Below are 16010 nucleotides of genomic sequence, written 5' to 3' on the forward strand. Positions count from 1 at the left end.
TCATGAAACATATCATGCTCTTACCGTTTCTTCATAAGCATATATCATTCATTATCAATATTTCATGCTCCATCATTTCCATATATTTTATGTATATTTATTCGGTAATAGTTTATATCAAACTTGACATAAATTATATTCCATGTACTTATACTTATTTCGTTTATTTATTTTCATAATTATTTCATACAACTATTTTGTACATATATTTCCATATGACCAGTTCTTGTAAACATTTCACACAACCATTTCATATAACCATTCGTCATCTGATAAGTATTACCTGAATATCAATTGTTCAATAGATGTCATAGCGTCTCCCATCCACGGTCTTATTTATCTTTGGTACTAAGAATTATTTTTAATTAGAGTGCGTAGCGGAAGCATAGAGGTTTGACTTGAGTAATACGGTTAGTTGATAGTTGGAAATTTCGAGGACGAAATTTCTTTAAGGGGAGTAGAATTGTAACACCCCGAATTTGGGCCTAGAAGTATTGGGCCTTGAGTGTGGGTCCGTAAAGAGGTTTTATATAGGTATTTAATTGTGCAATGAAATAACACAATTAAATGTTTGCTATTAGTGGTTAATGGCTTTGAGAAGTGTTGGAGAAATCTTGGGTTCAAACTTGGGCTTTAGCAAAAATTTTGGTATTAAGTGAAAAAAAAAACTTGGATGCTTGGATGAGGGTTTTTAAATAATTGTGTTAAATAAATGACACAAGGAAGCTTGTAGTCTAGTGGTTGTGGTGTCATTAAGGTTGTATGGGAGCCTGGGTTCAAGCCTTGGCTCTTGCAATTTATTTTGTTTTTTAAAGGGAACACGGACTTTGGCCTTTAGACCTTATAATTAATTGGGGATAAAATATGACACAAAAACCTTGTGGCTTAGTGGCAAGTAGCATGTGGAGCATTTAAGGGAGGCATAGGTTCGAATCCCATGGCAAGCAAAGAGCATTTATTTTGCTAACAGGGGGCGGCAAGAGTTGGTGTTGAATTTAAACTCTAATGTTGGAGGGATCCCACATCAGGAAGCTAATATAAGAGTGGTTGTGAAGCTGGCTTTAAATAGAGGGAACCATGAAGAGAGTAAATGTACCTTTCTTGGCTGATCCCTTTCGCTGTATGGCGTGCTCGTTTGGGTTGGGCGTCGGCTAAGAGTGCTCGGAGCGTGGATTAACTCCAGTCTCCTATCAAGTGTGTATTTATCACTACTCTTGTTGTTGGATGGCTACTTGGCCGCGATGGTGAAAGGGGCCATATGGGCCCAATGGGCTCACGGCCCAATTGGATAAGTTGTTTGATTGTGTAGTAAATATTGGACTAGGCTAGGTGAATCGCATATCCGTGGCTAGGTTTGGGCTAAAAGGGCCACACGCGTGTGGGCCCATTTGGACCGAGAATAGGCTTTAGGCCCATTCGTATTGTTATCCATGTTTAGAATACTTTAGTTTACCAATTCTTGAAATGCCTCGACTTGTAAAATTACCAAAGTACTCTGATTTACGTAATTACTGTTTTACCCTCGGTTTATAAATTACTGTTTTACCTCGATTTGTAAAATTACCGCTTTACCCTCAATTTACTGTAATTACCGTTTTACCCTCGGTTTACGTAATTACTATTTTACCCTTGATTTACGTAATTCTGTTTTACCCTCGATTTATAGAATTACCGCTTTTACCTCGATTTGTAAAATTACCGCTTTTACCCTCGATTTCTGTAATTACCGCTTTACCCTCGGTTTATAGAATTACTATTTTACCTCGATTTATAGAATTACCATTTTACCCCTAATTTACATAATTACCGTTTTACCCCCGATTTACATAATTATCGTTTTATCCTCGATTTACAGAATTACCATTTTACCCTCGATTTATAGAATTACTGTTTTACCCTTGATTTACAAAATTACTGTTTTACCTCGATTTACAAAATTACTAAAATACCCTTGGTTTGTGAAATTACCGCAATACCCTCAATTTGTAAAACTACCAAAATACCTCTGATGGTAAAATGACAAATATGCCCTTATGTTCCGTATGGTGATGTGCTTAGGATTTACATAAATTGATATTGGAATAGTTAAGTTTGAGTGATGTGGTGGTTATCGTAGGTGATTGATTATGGAAACATTTCAACTTCAACCCGTAACAGGTGTGTACTAACGCTCGTAATAGCTTAGATTAATATTTGCTGAAAAGCTGAAAGCTTCATACTTTAGTGATTCGGGAATTAATATTTAGATCTATTTTCACGCATGTTTAAGTTGGATTCACAATGATATGGGGTAGGAAGGTATTTGGAACGTTCTTCAACGAGTAGATCTCTTGGTAAGTATTTGAACCTTCTTTCCATTTGTATCTTGTGGTTTAAGAAAAGCTAAAACCCTCTCGTCGACTAAGGCTAAAAGGGTTTTTGGTGTTATTTGGTTTGTTGGTGCTAGTGAGGATTAAAGGCTACCGATCGAGGAGTGTGTGAAAAGCTTGGATCATCGGAGTGACTAAATCTAGTCATCAACTTCCGCAAAGGTATGAACTCAAGGGCCATTGTGGATGGTGGCCGAATGTGTAAGTGATGATAATAGGTAGTTTTCGATTTGGTTTAATAATAATATGGTCTAATCTATAAGTGGTTGATTATAGGACAAATCGCATAGGAGATCTCGTCAAGGAATATCGCAAATCAGGTGTGTAACGAACCCTTTCATAGCTTAAAGCGATAAAATGCCGAAAAGCCGAAATGCCGAAATTCTGGCATTTCTAGGACTTGTGAGCAAGCCAACGCTCACTAGTTAGTTAGAATCGATGAGACGGTGATCGAGAACGATGGAAACGGTAAGAATGTGATTTTTGGCGTTCTTGGTAAGTTGGGCCTCGAGGGGCCGAAGTGGGGCCCATTGGGCTTTCGGGCCCATTTGGGAAAAAATTGGTAGAAAACGGAAATCTGTTATATGGCATGATAAGACTGTTAAAACTGTTATGGAATATAGGCTAAATGGGCCTAGATGACGAAATTGGCTAAGTAGGGCCCATTAGGGGTTTTAGGCCCAATAACTCGATTTCGCTAAAAATGGGCCAGAATCACTGTTTGCACCCATGGATTGTTAGTAATCGTTAATGAACATGGAAACCCTAATTTTTGGTAAAATTATGAGATTACCCTTATACCATGAAAATGACCGTTTGCCCCTAGGTAAAATGACCATTATACCCCTAGGGTTTATGTATGATTTTAAAACATGGGATTTTGATAAATATGGTATGTATGAGATGCACATGACATGTATGATATGCACATGATATGTATGATATGCACATGATGTAATCATAACTGCATTGGGTTGGGTTTTTATATGGATGGAGGAAGTGAAAAAGGGCTTATGCCCCGATTATCAAAAGGGCTTATGCCCGATTATCAAAAGGGCTTATGCCCCGATTATAAAAGGGCTTATGCCCGATTATTGAAAGGGCTTTTGCCCAGTTATTAAAAGAGGCTAGGCCTCGGTTATATGATAAAGACTATCTTGCCAATGGAGAGTATGGCGGGGTGGGTCGAGTTAATTCCCACATGGTGTGTTGGTTGGTAGGGTGGAGAGTAGCGGATGGTGGGTTGAGTAGTCTCCCAAATGGGTTGCATTCTTTCATTGAAATTATATGTGATATTGAAATGGGCCTAAGGGCCATACTGTTTCTGATAAAGGCTTCACCAAAGAATATGAAATTTTGAAAAGGCTTCGGCCCAGTGTTATGAGATATGAAATATGAAAAGGGCTATGGCCCAGTACATGTTTTGAGATTGGATTTGGGCTTAGACCCAACAGGCTGCTATTGTTTTGGGCTTTGAAAGGGGCTTGTTGCACACTGAGTTTCCAAACTCACCCCCTTTCCTTAACCTTGCAGGTGAGCCTTGATGTGGGGACTTGGGCAGGAGGGGATTCAGAGTGGCCACGGTGATTGTCTTTGGACTTTTAAATAAGCGTCGGTTTTCTTTACATTTCCTTTAAATATTATTTATTTTTGGGTTGTAATAAGGCCATTTTAACTTTCCTTTTATTTCTTTTCGGGATTACTTTAATTTTAATAACTTTAAACCTGGTTGATAATTATTCAAATGGGCTAGACTTAGGACGTGTTTTCAAAATGATACTTGTTTTCAAAATATCTCAACACCACGATTAATCGATTTATCAAAGACGTCCACTTAAACAAATTTAAACTCGATATGACAAAGTGTGGCTATGGTTGTGGGCATGTCTAGGATTGGATCCAATTAAAGAGCTTGGTACTTAAGCAGCCTTCATGGCTCACCTCCTCTATCTCGGATACCTACCTGGTGCCCAGCTTCCATACACTTTGTTAACTCAACAAAATATATGGTTTTAAAACACTAAAAACGGAACGTGGGTTTTCAACTCCAATGTGGCACGTCAAATTCGGCCATAACGTCTGGGCCGGGTTTGGGGTGTTACACATAGTGTCTTTCAACTATGGTCTTACTCATTCATTTTCTGTCATGTTGCCATGGTATCTTTCAACCATGGTCTTATTCTTTTCATGTCATGTTGCCATAGTGTCTTTCAACTATGGTCTTGCTCATTCATTTTCTGTCATGTTGCCATGTTATCTTTCAACCATGGTCTTATTCTTTTCATGTCACGTTGCCATGGTATCTTTCAACCATGGTCTTACATATTTCATATCACGTTGACATGGTATCTTTCAACCATGGTCTTACACATTTCATACCAGGTTGCCATGATATCTTTCAACCATGGTCTTACACATTTCATATCAGGTTGCCATGGTATCTTTCAACCATGGTCTTACACATTTCATATCAGAGAGCACACTCCCGCGAACCTTATCCTTACAGTGGGATTACTAGTCCAGGCTAAATCCCCTGTAATATAAACTCATAGAGTATTGTCGGGATTACTAGTCCAGGCTAAATTCAGACCCTAATTCGGATTACCCGTCCGGGCTAAATCCATTTTACACGTATTCTTCGGGAGGGCTGTATCAGAATAGGATCACCCGTCCGGGCTAGATCCTTTTTACCGTCAATTCCTTTTCAGAGATCCATCGAATTTTCCTTTCATTCAACCGGGCTTTATTTTTAATTTATATCGAGTATTAGCAATATTTCATCAATTATCTTGAATTGAACATTCAAATCATATTTTCATCACATAACCACATATTTCAAGTATTTAAAATACAATTCAAGTTATGCAAACTTACCTCATTGCTTGTTTGTGTTTATAATTTCATTAATCCGATATCTTTTATTTTCCACGATCAAGTCTCATTTTTGAGTCGTCCGGATCTTTATAAATAAATTTGATCATCATTTTCATTCATTTCATATTCTAATGCATTTAATTAATGCTGTAGGAAAAATTACCATTTTTCCCCTAAACTTTTAATTAATGACGATTTCATCCTTAGGTCAGGAAAATAAAATTCTTGCAATTTAATCCTTATTTCTAGATATTATTCTCATACGTATTGATATCAATCCATGATTTCTATAAAATATCAAAATTTTCCATAATTTCAACATTTTCAATTTAATCCCTAAAACATGTTTTGCCCCAATCTTGAACTAAATTAATAATTTCATTCAATTTTGTAATTTAAATAATAAAATAATTCATTTCATGCAATTTGGTCATTTCTGACATTTTTACAAAATTACCCATAAAGTTTTACTTTTATTCAATTTAGTCTCTAAGCCTAAAACATGTAAATTAGCCATGCTAGATGAATATTCATACATATTTTTCCTCCTCCTCCTGTCCATTCCACATCCTTAGTGTATATAACACACTTGTAAGTAACATTATCTATAATTTTTATTATTTACTTTTATGAATATTCAAGCTGTCCATCTGTGTCATAGTCACTAAATTATTTATAACTCGAGCTACAGAACTCCAAATTAAGATCTGTTAATTTTTCCTGAAACTAGACTTATATATATTCTTACCATAAAATTTTCAGAATTTTTAGTTTAGCCATTAGGTACAGTTTATTCTATAAATTCACCCCTATTCTGCTGTGTGACAGTTTCAACCCTTCTTCACTAAAAATTAATTATCTCAAAGTACAGAACTCGGATAATATTCCCGTTGATTTCTCCTAAAAATAGACTCATTATGAATTCTAAAAATATAACTTTAAGCCTCTAATTATTTTTCTTCAATTTTTGGTGATTTTTCAAAGTCAGAACAGGGGAACTCGAATTCATTCTGACCTTGTCTCACACAATTTATTATATCTCATAATTTACAATTCAATTGCTTGCACCATTTCTTCTATAAGAAACTAGACTCAATAATATTTAATTCCATATTTTATTAATTCTCTAATTCAATTTCTACAATTTTTGGTGATTTTTCAAACTTATACTACTGCTTCTGTCCAAAATAGTCTTAGTGCAAAATGTTGATTTTCTACTTTTAATTTCAATTTAATCCTAACTAAATTCACTTACTTTTCTATCTTAATTCATACTTTATTTCTACTCAATTTTAAACTAAACTCATACTTAACTATTAAATTTCCAGCATATTTTCCTAATTTTGAAATTTCATCAATTTAGTCCCTACAACATAAAACTTATGAATTAATTTACAATTCAATCCTTATTTCATTTCTAACTTGAATTCCTATCAATCTAACCCCTAATTCATCTTTTTATTCAACATGAACAATATTTAAAAATCTAATAACTTTCAAAACATTCACTTAATTTCATCAAACCTTGTCCTAAAGCTTCCAAAACATCAAAATTAAGTAAAAAGGGCTAAATTGACTTACCTATTTAACTTTCAAGCCTTGAAATCCCAATTTTTCCCTTTTTCCTTCTTTCTTCTTTTTTTTTTTCCTTCCTTCTTTCTTTCCCTGCTCTCTGTTTAGTTTCATCCTTTCTTTCTTTTCTATTCTTTTTTCTTTTTTTTCTTTTACTTTTATATATATATATATATATATATATAATAACTTAATAATAGCTATAATAAAATATCTATTTAATATCCAATATCTATTTTACATTTGTATACACATATATTATTACATTTGTCTTTCTTTAATCTATTTATTATATAAATATATTTTACTTAATAATAATATATAATTTGATAATATACTTATATAATAAGTAAATATACATGTATTTTACATATGTCGTATATTAGTATCACACATTTCACTATACATACCATACATTTGTCAACTTTTTATTTATTTATCATATAATATTAATTTAATAATAATAAATACATTAATATTTACTTAAATAATAAGCAAATAAATATATGTATTACAAATGTGTGTATTATATTTGTTATACTTGTATTTTATTTTTGCCATACACTTGGCACTCTTTTTGGTTTATTTACTTATTTAGTCCATTTAATTTTCTTTATTCTATAATTAAACTTTCACACTTCATTCAATTTAATCCTTTTATCTAATTATACTTTATTTGAGCTAATTTGCTTCATTAAATTTTAATTAATCACTCTCTTAACTTCGTAAATATTTTTAATAAATATTTACAAATCTATTTTCGTAAACGGAGACCCGAAAATGCACTTTTTTGATAACTGTAAAAATTTGGGTCATTACAATTAACTTTTATTTCATAATCCAATTCATTCTACATTTTATACCCTTTTATTTTTCTAAATTACACAATTGTCCCAAAGTTTTACAATTTATGCAATTTAGTCCTTTAACCCAAAAATCGTCAAATTAACCATTTCTAAAAACTCACATACCAACCGAATGTTCATGGCCTCTAAAAACTCAATAACACACCTTTTATTCACCATTAAACCTTGAAATTTTGACATTTTAACAATTTAATCCTTAAATCAAAATCTAATAAAAAAACCACTTCACAAAACAACCAAATACCACAATCAAAACTTCAAACACAAAATTATCATAAAAAAAATTCAAGATTCATCAATGTAAACTTCTAAAAGTTTTAACAGATTCAAAAACGAATATACGGGCTAGCTAGACCTAGTTGCAACGATCTCAAAAACATAAAAATTATAAGAAATAGGTATCAATTTCACTTACATGCAAGGTATTGAACTTGGCCAATTCTCCAAGCTTAAGAAACCATGGCTATTCTGTTGTAGTGTGAAAAATTAAAGAAGACGATGACAATCTCATAATTTTTTTTTTGGTTTATTTATTGATTATTTACCTTTTTAGCCTTTAAAATCAACTAAAATTTCTTTAAAAACCATACTAGACTGTCCACTTAATGTATATATGGTTTAATTGCCTTATTGGCCCACCAAACCTTAATAATGAGGCTATTAAATAACCTAAATGCAATAATTAAAAATTTTGCACATTTTACAATTCAGTGCTTTTCTTTAAGTAGCTATCTAAACGTTAAAATTTCTTAATCAAATTTTAATACAACCCTAACGACTCCATAAATATTCTATAAATAATATTTACGGGCCAACACGATAAAAATTTTTGGTCCCAAAACCACTGTTCCGTCACCATTGAGAAACAAGTTGTTACAAATCTCCTTAGTGAAATCCACATAGCAATCCTACCATGAGGTAGTGTAACATCCCAAAAATCAGGGGTTAGTAGAATCAGGTTTGTGAATCGAGAGATAAAGGTCATGCCTTAATTTTTTAAATTTATCTATGCATTTTTAGGAAATAAATGAGGTATTAGTTTGTTGGTTAAGTGTTAGTGAAACGTTCCTTGAAATACAAGTTCATATCCCTTCTCTCTCACCATTTTTTATTATTTTGCAATTTTTTTCTTAAACCCCAGTATGTGTCATGCCTTGTTTTTAAAATAAATATTGTAAAATTGTTTCAATAATGAGGAAAAAGCCTAATGATTAAAAGAAATATGAGAAAGAATGGAAATTAAATGGGGTCCCAAGTTCAAATCCCTTCCCTTGCGAAATAATTAAATTTTGCAAAAATCCCTTGTTTTTTTAATGTGTGTGCCATCCATACCCTTGAACCCTAGGTATAAATATAAATTTTTATTGTATTTTTCAGCCTTTAATTCAAATTTTACCTACCCAAGCCGTTCACCCTCTTCCTCTCCTCTTTTCTCTTCAATTTTCTTTCTTTCTCCAATTGTTGTCGTCGCCTACAACTAGTTTTACCATCTCTTTCTTCTTTTTCTTTTTGTCACAAGATCTATTAACATATTTTCCACCATAATACTGTCATTTTTCCTCATTAAAATCATCCCCAAATATGAAATCTTGAACTCCAAGATCGATCCTGAACATCGCCAAGAAAGTGTCATTGCCATTTCTTTCGACTAGCTTGGGTAAGGTCTCTTCTCTCTTCAATTTCTTAATTAATCTTGTCCATTCAAAACCTAAATTTGCAGATATGGAATTTGGAGGATTTTAAATTATTTCAAAGGTCTTTTTCTATATTTTAATGAGATCTCAAACCGTTGTAAAATTCAGCCCCAATTTTGGCCACCGCGAGTGGTAGTGCGTGCACCTATGGGCAAGAAAAGGGACTGTTTTGTTTCTTGGTTCTTGCCTATATTTTTCCAGAATTAGTTTGAGTTCTTGAACCATCCTAATCATATTTTAAACCCATTTCAATTATGGAAAAACGTTCTTGATCGATTGGTCATTCAGATCCCACAAATCGTGAAGCGTAAGTGCAATTAAGGGTAACTAGTTTGTTATTTCGACATAGTTGTTGGGTAAAGGTTATGATTTGATTAAATGAAGGAATTTAATCATTAATTAGCTAATTATTTTCCAGTATGTTATTGAATTAAGTGCCGACCCAAACACCTCAAATCATCCGTAAAGGTGAAGAACGATTGTACGTACAGTTTGTATCGATACAGTGTAAGGAATCTAAATAGTTTGGATTCATAAAATAGTTACAATTTCAACAATTGGTTTGAACTCATAAGTGGGTATTTGGGGGCAGTTTTAATGGTAAATTTATTTAATTTATACTGAATTTTGGTTTAGGTTCGTTTAAGGAATTTGTAAGGAAAATTGGAAGATTTGCTAGTGTGCTGCGAGGAAGTGAAAAATAAGGTGTGGGTCCTAAACTCATAAAATTGTTTGAAAATATTAAATATCATGTTATATTTGATAAATTAGCTTGCTGATTGGATTGGCTTAATAGCCAAATTATTGATTTTGTGAGTGGCCGAACCAGGTATGTTTCGAGCCTTAAAAGATTGACATGTTGGCAAGATTGCTAGTTTGATAGTATCAATGTTTGATTGAGTTTGTAATTGCATATTTGAGTTATGAGATATGAGAATGTTTGACTAAATGATATAATGTGTTGAGATATTAAGCTTTTGTATGATTTAAACGTATGAGATATTTGTTATATTGTGTATTGAAAAGGGTGCTATTTATGCACAATGAAAATCTGTATAGCATGTGAAATTCAACGATATTGATTGATACCAACTCACTGGTAATTTGAAAGATTGGAACACTGTTTCCATTTAATGAAAGTATGTGATTATGTATGAGATTGTATGACGTATTGCATATGTATCGGGTTGGGATTTTGTGGTTGACAGAGGAGTTTTGTGGAGTACCGACGGCATATTAAGTCTGCATTATTTGTAGTTAGTGCACTGCTCCTGGAGTACCGAGGGGATTGGCAATTTTATCACATATTATATGTTATTGGTGATTGTATCGCACTATTTGATATCCGACAGATTTTTTGCATTATTGATTATTTAGTTGTTTTACCACATCGAGCTATGCTTATAATATTTTGGAGTTTGGCAGACGGGTTCTGGGGAACTCGGGGTGTGTAGCGGATGGTATGGGTAGGAACCTTTTTGCATTGCATCATGTGCATGACATATTCGAATGTTATTGATTTATGCTATGTATTTTATTTCGTTGTACTGAATGGTGTTTGTTACTCGAATGAATGATGTCCCATGTTCATACACCGTTTGACATCAATTTGATAATGGCTATGTAATGATATGAAATTCCAATGATGGTTTTGTGTTCTTCTGTTAATGCTAATATGTTTTAATGTATTTGAGATTTATTTTTTTGTCCATTTAAATAATTATTCAACTCACAATGAGCTTTTCATAAGCTCACCCCCAATAGTGTTTAACTTTTCAGGTAAACCTTAAAATTAGGACAGGACTTGGCATTCGGAGAATCACCTTGGACCTCCAACTATTTTTAATAAGTATTAATCAGTTTCTATTGATTTTGGTTTGTAATTTTTAATGACTTTTGGTCTGTGGATTGCTAACTTTTTTTTGGGATTTTTGCATGCATGAATTACTCAAGTATAATAACCGGATAAAGCATTATATCGGGCTTAAGTAAAATTTGATATTGTTCCCTAGTTTCCACTACATTGCAACTGAACTATTTTTGAAAAACAAATCGATAAGGCAACTACTTTTCCAAAATGACTTGAAAAATGGTTTTTCCGCTGCAATAGTTTAACATCAAGTTTTTTTTTAAAGATGAGTGACAAGCAAACGATTTTTCTAAAACAACTCTATCAACAATAAAATGAATCCTAAACATACACGACCTAATGAATGAATGCTTTTAAGTTAACTCAAAGAACAACTACAGTTTTCTCTAAAATGAGTTTATTTAAAGTCTTCAAAAGTAACGTAAGTTAGCTTAGCCATTTCGGTGGCTAATATAGCCTTCTCAATCTAGCCATAATGTCTAGGCTAGTTTGGGAGGTTACAAGTTACACTTGCCATGCCATCACAAAAGACCATTGATGGAGGTTGTGGGTAATGTTTAGAGACCTTCTCCCATTCAATATTTTAAAAAAAATTGAAGGATTTTATAATTTATGGTTTTAATCATGTATGATCAATTTATGCATGATAAATACATGTGGCACTCTTTCCTAAACTATATGTGTAACAGCCTGTTTTTAGTCAAATCAAAACAGTGGTTTCAGGACCACAAATTTGAATTCAAAATATTTGTTTTATTATTATTTTAATGTCTACAGCATGATAATATGTTTGTGTGAAAATTTCGTTTAGAAATTTTATTATTTGAATGGTCAATTTGATAAAAAGGACTAAATTGCGTAAAGTGTAAGACTTGTGTTCTATTAGCTAAAAGTGTCTAATAGCTATAGAACCTTAAAGTTAAGGTCCTTATGTTGTTATTAGACCATTTTTAATGTTGGTGGACATTATTGGACATGAATAAGTAAATTTTAATGAATTATAACAAAGGTTAATTAAGTAATTTAATAAATAACCTTTAGTAAAATAATGAAAATTAAGGTATCATCTTTCTAATTAAGATACCACCACTGAAAATTCAAAATAAGAATAGCCATGGAAGCTTGAGAATTCAGTCTTCTCATTTTTGCTTGCATGTAAGTATATTTTGTCCCGTTTTCAATGATTTCTGTGTTTTTGATATCGTTGTAACTAGTACTAGCTAGCCCAAGGAATACTTTTGCAAAACTATTAAAGATTTTGAATGATGCAATTGATGAATACATGAGTGTTTTGATGTTTGATGATAGATTATGAATGTTTGTTGTGACATATGCAAGTTTTGTTAACTGATTTTTAGTGAAAATGCAAAATAAGGATTAAATTGAGAAATGTGTAAATAAATGAAAAATATGGGCTACTAGGGGCATTATAGTAATTCGGCTAGCATGAGTTTATTTTGAATTTCATTAATTTGGGATTTTATGAAATAATGACTAAATTGTAAAAATGTGAAAGTTTAGGGGCTAATGTGTAAAATAGCTCAAATGTATATTTTGGATTGAATTGAATAAATAGATGATTAAATAAGTTGATTTTGAATATATTTAGACCAAGAAAAGTGGAATTCGGATCTGGATCGAGGAAAAATGAAAGTTATAGACTAAATGACTTATTTCGTCATTTTCACATTCGAGGTAAGTTCGTATGTAATAAATTTCAATACAAAAGTATTTTATATGCTTTGATATTGTATAAATTGTGAATATGAGAATGTGAATATGAATGATAGTGATACGACGATGATTCGACATTCGAAATCCCAGTTGAACCTTAGGAATAGTTTAGGATCTAGTGAAATGTCATTAGGGGATACATTGAGCTGGCTTCGGACCATGATATAGCACTTTGGGTGCGAGTTATACTGATTTGGCTTCGAGCCATGATATCAGTACTTTGGAGATAAGTTACCTTGATTTGGCTTTGGGCCATAGTATAGCTACTTATCGTGCGAAAACGTTAAGTATCAGACTTCTATTCTGAATGGTTCAACAGGAAAAAGAAAGACGAGAATGTGTATGAGATTGGTACGAGATGGTACAAGTATGTGCATAATTCTTATTAACTTTGAGTCGAAACAATGGTGAAGAGAGTATATAGTTTTGAGATTTAGAAATTAAAAGGTTTGTTAGTTAATGTGACTTCATGTATCTTTGATCAATAGTTGAATTATGTGTTTATGATTATATCAAAATTATGTCATACGAGCTTACTAAGCTTTATAGCTTACTTTGTTTATTTTTCTTGTGCTTTATAGTGTTTTCAAGCTAGCTCAGATTCGGGGATTGTCGGAGACTTTGTCACACTATCCAATTATCAATTTGGTGCTTTTGAGCTTATGTTTTGAGTATATGGCATGTATAGGGACTTTGGTCATTTGGTTATGTGTTAGTAATGGATTTGGTCATTTGAAATTTCTTGTAAATGCTAAATATTTGGTTTTGTGCATAGCCATGAGAGTTGGCTCATTTTGGGTTGTTTTGGATGTAAATATATATATGTGCAAATGGCCTTTGATGTGTGGTTTGTGATTTGGTTGTATATATAGCCATGGAAGTTGGCTTAATTTGGTTGGTTTGGTTATGTGTTTATATTGCTTGATTATGTGTTAATAGAAGCATATGTTATGCTTGTGAGATTAGACCAATCTTGCATATTTGAGATAGGTTATATTGATGTTTATGATAGTGAATTTTGACTTGAAATTGAATGGCACATTGTGACATTTTATGTCTTGGATCAAATGGTATTAGAAATGGTATGAAATATGCTTGTTTAGAGTTTATCTAAATGCTCATAAATGCTATGCTTTAGTATTATTGAGTTTGGAGTAGGTGAGCATAAGATAGGGTGGCAAAATGGCTTGGTAAATAGCCTATTTTTGTCCATATGAAAAGAGACACGGGCATGTATCTCAGCCATACGGCCGTGTGTCCCCTGGTGCTGATCTAGAAATTAAGTCACTGTTCTCGACACGGCCTCACAAACCTCTGTGTGACTTGGCCGTGTGGCATAAGTCAGTATACCCTACAGGTTTGGCATGGCCTAGCACATGGCCTGGCACACGGGCGTGTGAGGTCATTTTTAGGGCACACAAGCATTTTTGTTGACAGTGTGACCCAAGTCAGAGAGTTACACGGGGTTGGACATGGGCTGGGGCACGGCCATGTGCTCCCATTTCGAATGTTTACACGGATTGTAACACGGGCGTGTCTAGTGGCCGTGTGAGACACGCAGCCTGGCTACACGGGCATGTGTCCCCTGTTTTGAATGTAGTAGCCCATTTTTCAGTGAAATCTGAACAGTGGTTTCGGGACCACAAATCCGATCCAAAATATATTTTATTTTTATTTGACCATATGGCTCGTAATACGATAGAAATATCGTGTGAAAATTTTGATATGAAAATGTTATCGATTTAGTGCCTAATTATGAGAAGGACTAAATTGTATAAAATGCGAAAGTTGAATTCTAGTAGCTATAAGGATCAAGTAGCTATGGAGTTCAAAACTTAAGGTCCATAGATGGTAATTAGACCATAAATAAAAGTATGTAGATTTTTATGGTGACTCATCGATGGAATTATAGAAAAAAAACAAGGGACTAAATTGGAAATACCAAAATAAATTATTAATTAAAAGATGAGAAGGAATTATATCATCTTATTTTCATCAACTTCAACCTAGAAACACATGGAAACCCTAGGAGAGAGAAAAAAAGCTTTCAAAGCCTAATTGGGTAAGTTTCCTTGTCCCGTTTTTAGTATTTTTGGTATTTTTTGAACCGAGATAGCTTAATCTCTCTATTTGAGGGATTAATTTAAAAAGTTATCAAGGTATGAAAATGGGTCATGGATGTGTTATGCTAGAAATTAGAAATTCATGGTAGAAAAATGAAAGATTATTGATAAATAAACAACTTTTGCAAGGTGATTTTTGATGAAAACTTGATTTAGGGACTAAAATGTAAACTTGTAAAATTTGATGAAAATTTTTAAAATTTTATGTAAACATGTGCTGGAAAATTTGTAATGGGGCTTTGGTTAGGCTTGGAATAGGGAGTAATTTGTACAAGTTTCATTTTCCGGGCCTAGGGACAACATCAGAATTTTTGGAAAAGTTAGGGGCAAAATGGTAATTTTACCTAGGACATAAATTGAGTTTAGAAATATATGAAATTAATGATTAAATTCATTTATATAGATCTGAAAAATACAAACTCGAGGTTAGATCGAGGAAAGGAAAAGATTTCAGATTAGTAGATTATTACACGAACAAATGTTGAGGTAAGTTCGGGTAACTTAACCGGATATGTAATTATGTAAATTGAATGTTGTTTTGTATGTAATGTGATTTATGTTAATGTGCCTTACTTGTATGTTATGATGAAAAATTTATACATACTTGAAACGATGATAAAGGGGTTAAGTCCCGATTGAACATTGAATTCCGATGAATGTATATGCTTTCCTGAAATTAATGAAGTCCTGCACTTGTTGCGGATGGGATTTAGCTTGGACGAGTAATCCCCATGACCTTGTTATATAAAAGATTTAGCCTAGATGGGTAATCCTAATACAATGCCTCTCGAGTATACGTTAAGATTAGGGTTTAGCCTGGACTGGTAATCCTAATCAAGCTTTTTGAGCATACGCTAGATAAAAGATTTATCCTGGACTGGTAATCCTATCATACAACATATGGCTCG

This window comes from Gossypium arboreum, chromosome 12 (genome assembly GCF_025698485.1).
Source record: "Gossypium arboreum isolate Shixiya-1 chromosome 12, ASM2569848v2, whole genome shotgun sequence".
Lineage (NCBI taxonomy): Eukaryota > Viridiplantae > Streptophyta > Magnoliopsida > Malvales > Malvaceae > Gossypium > Gossypium arboreum.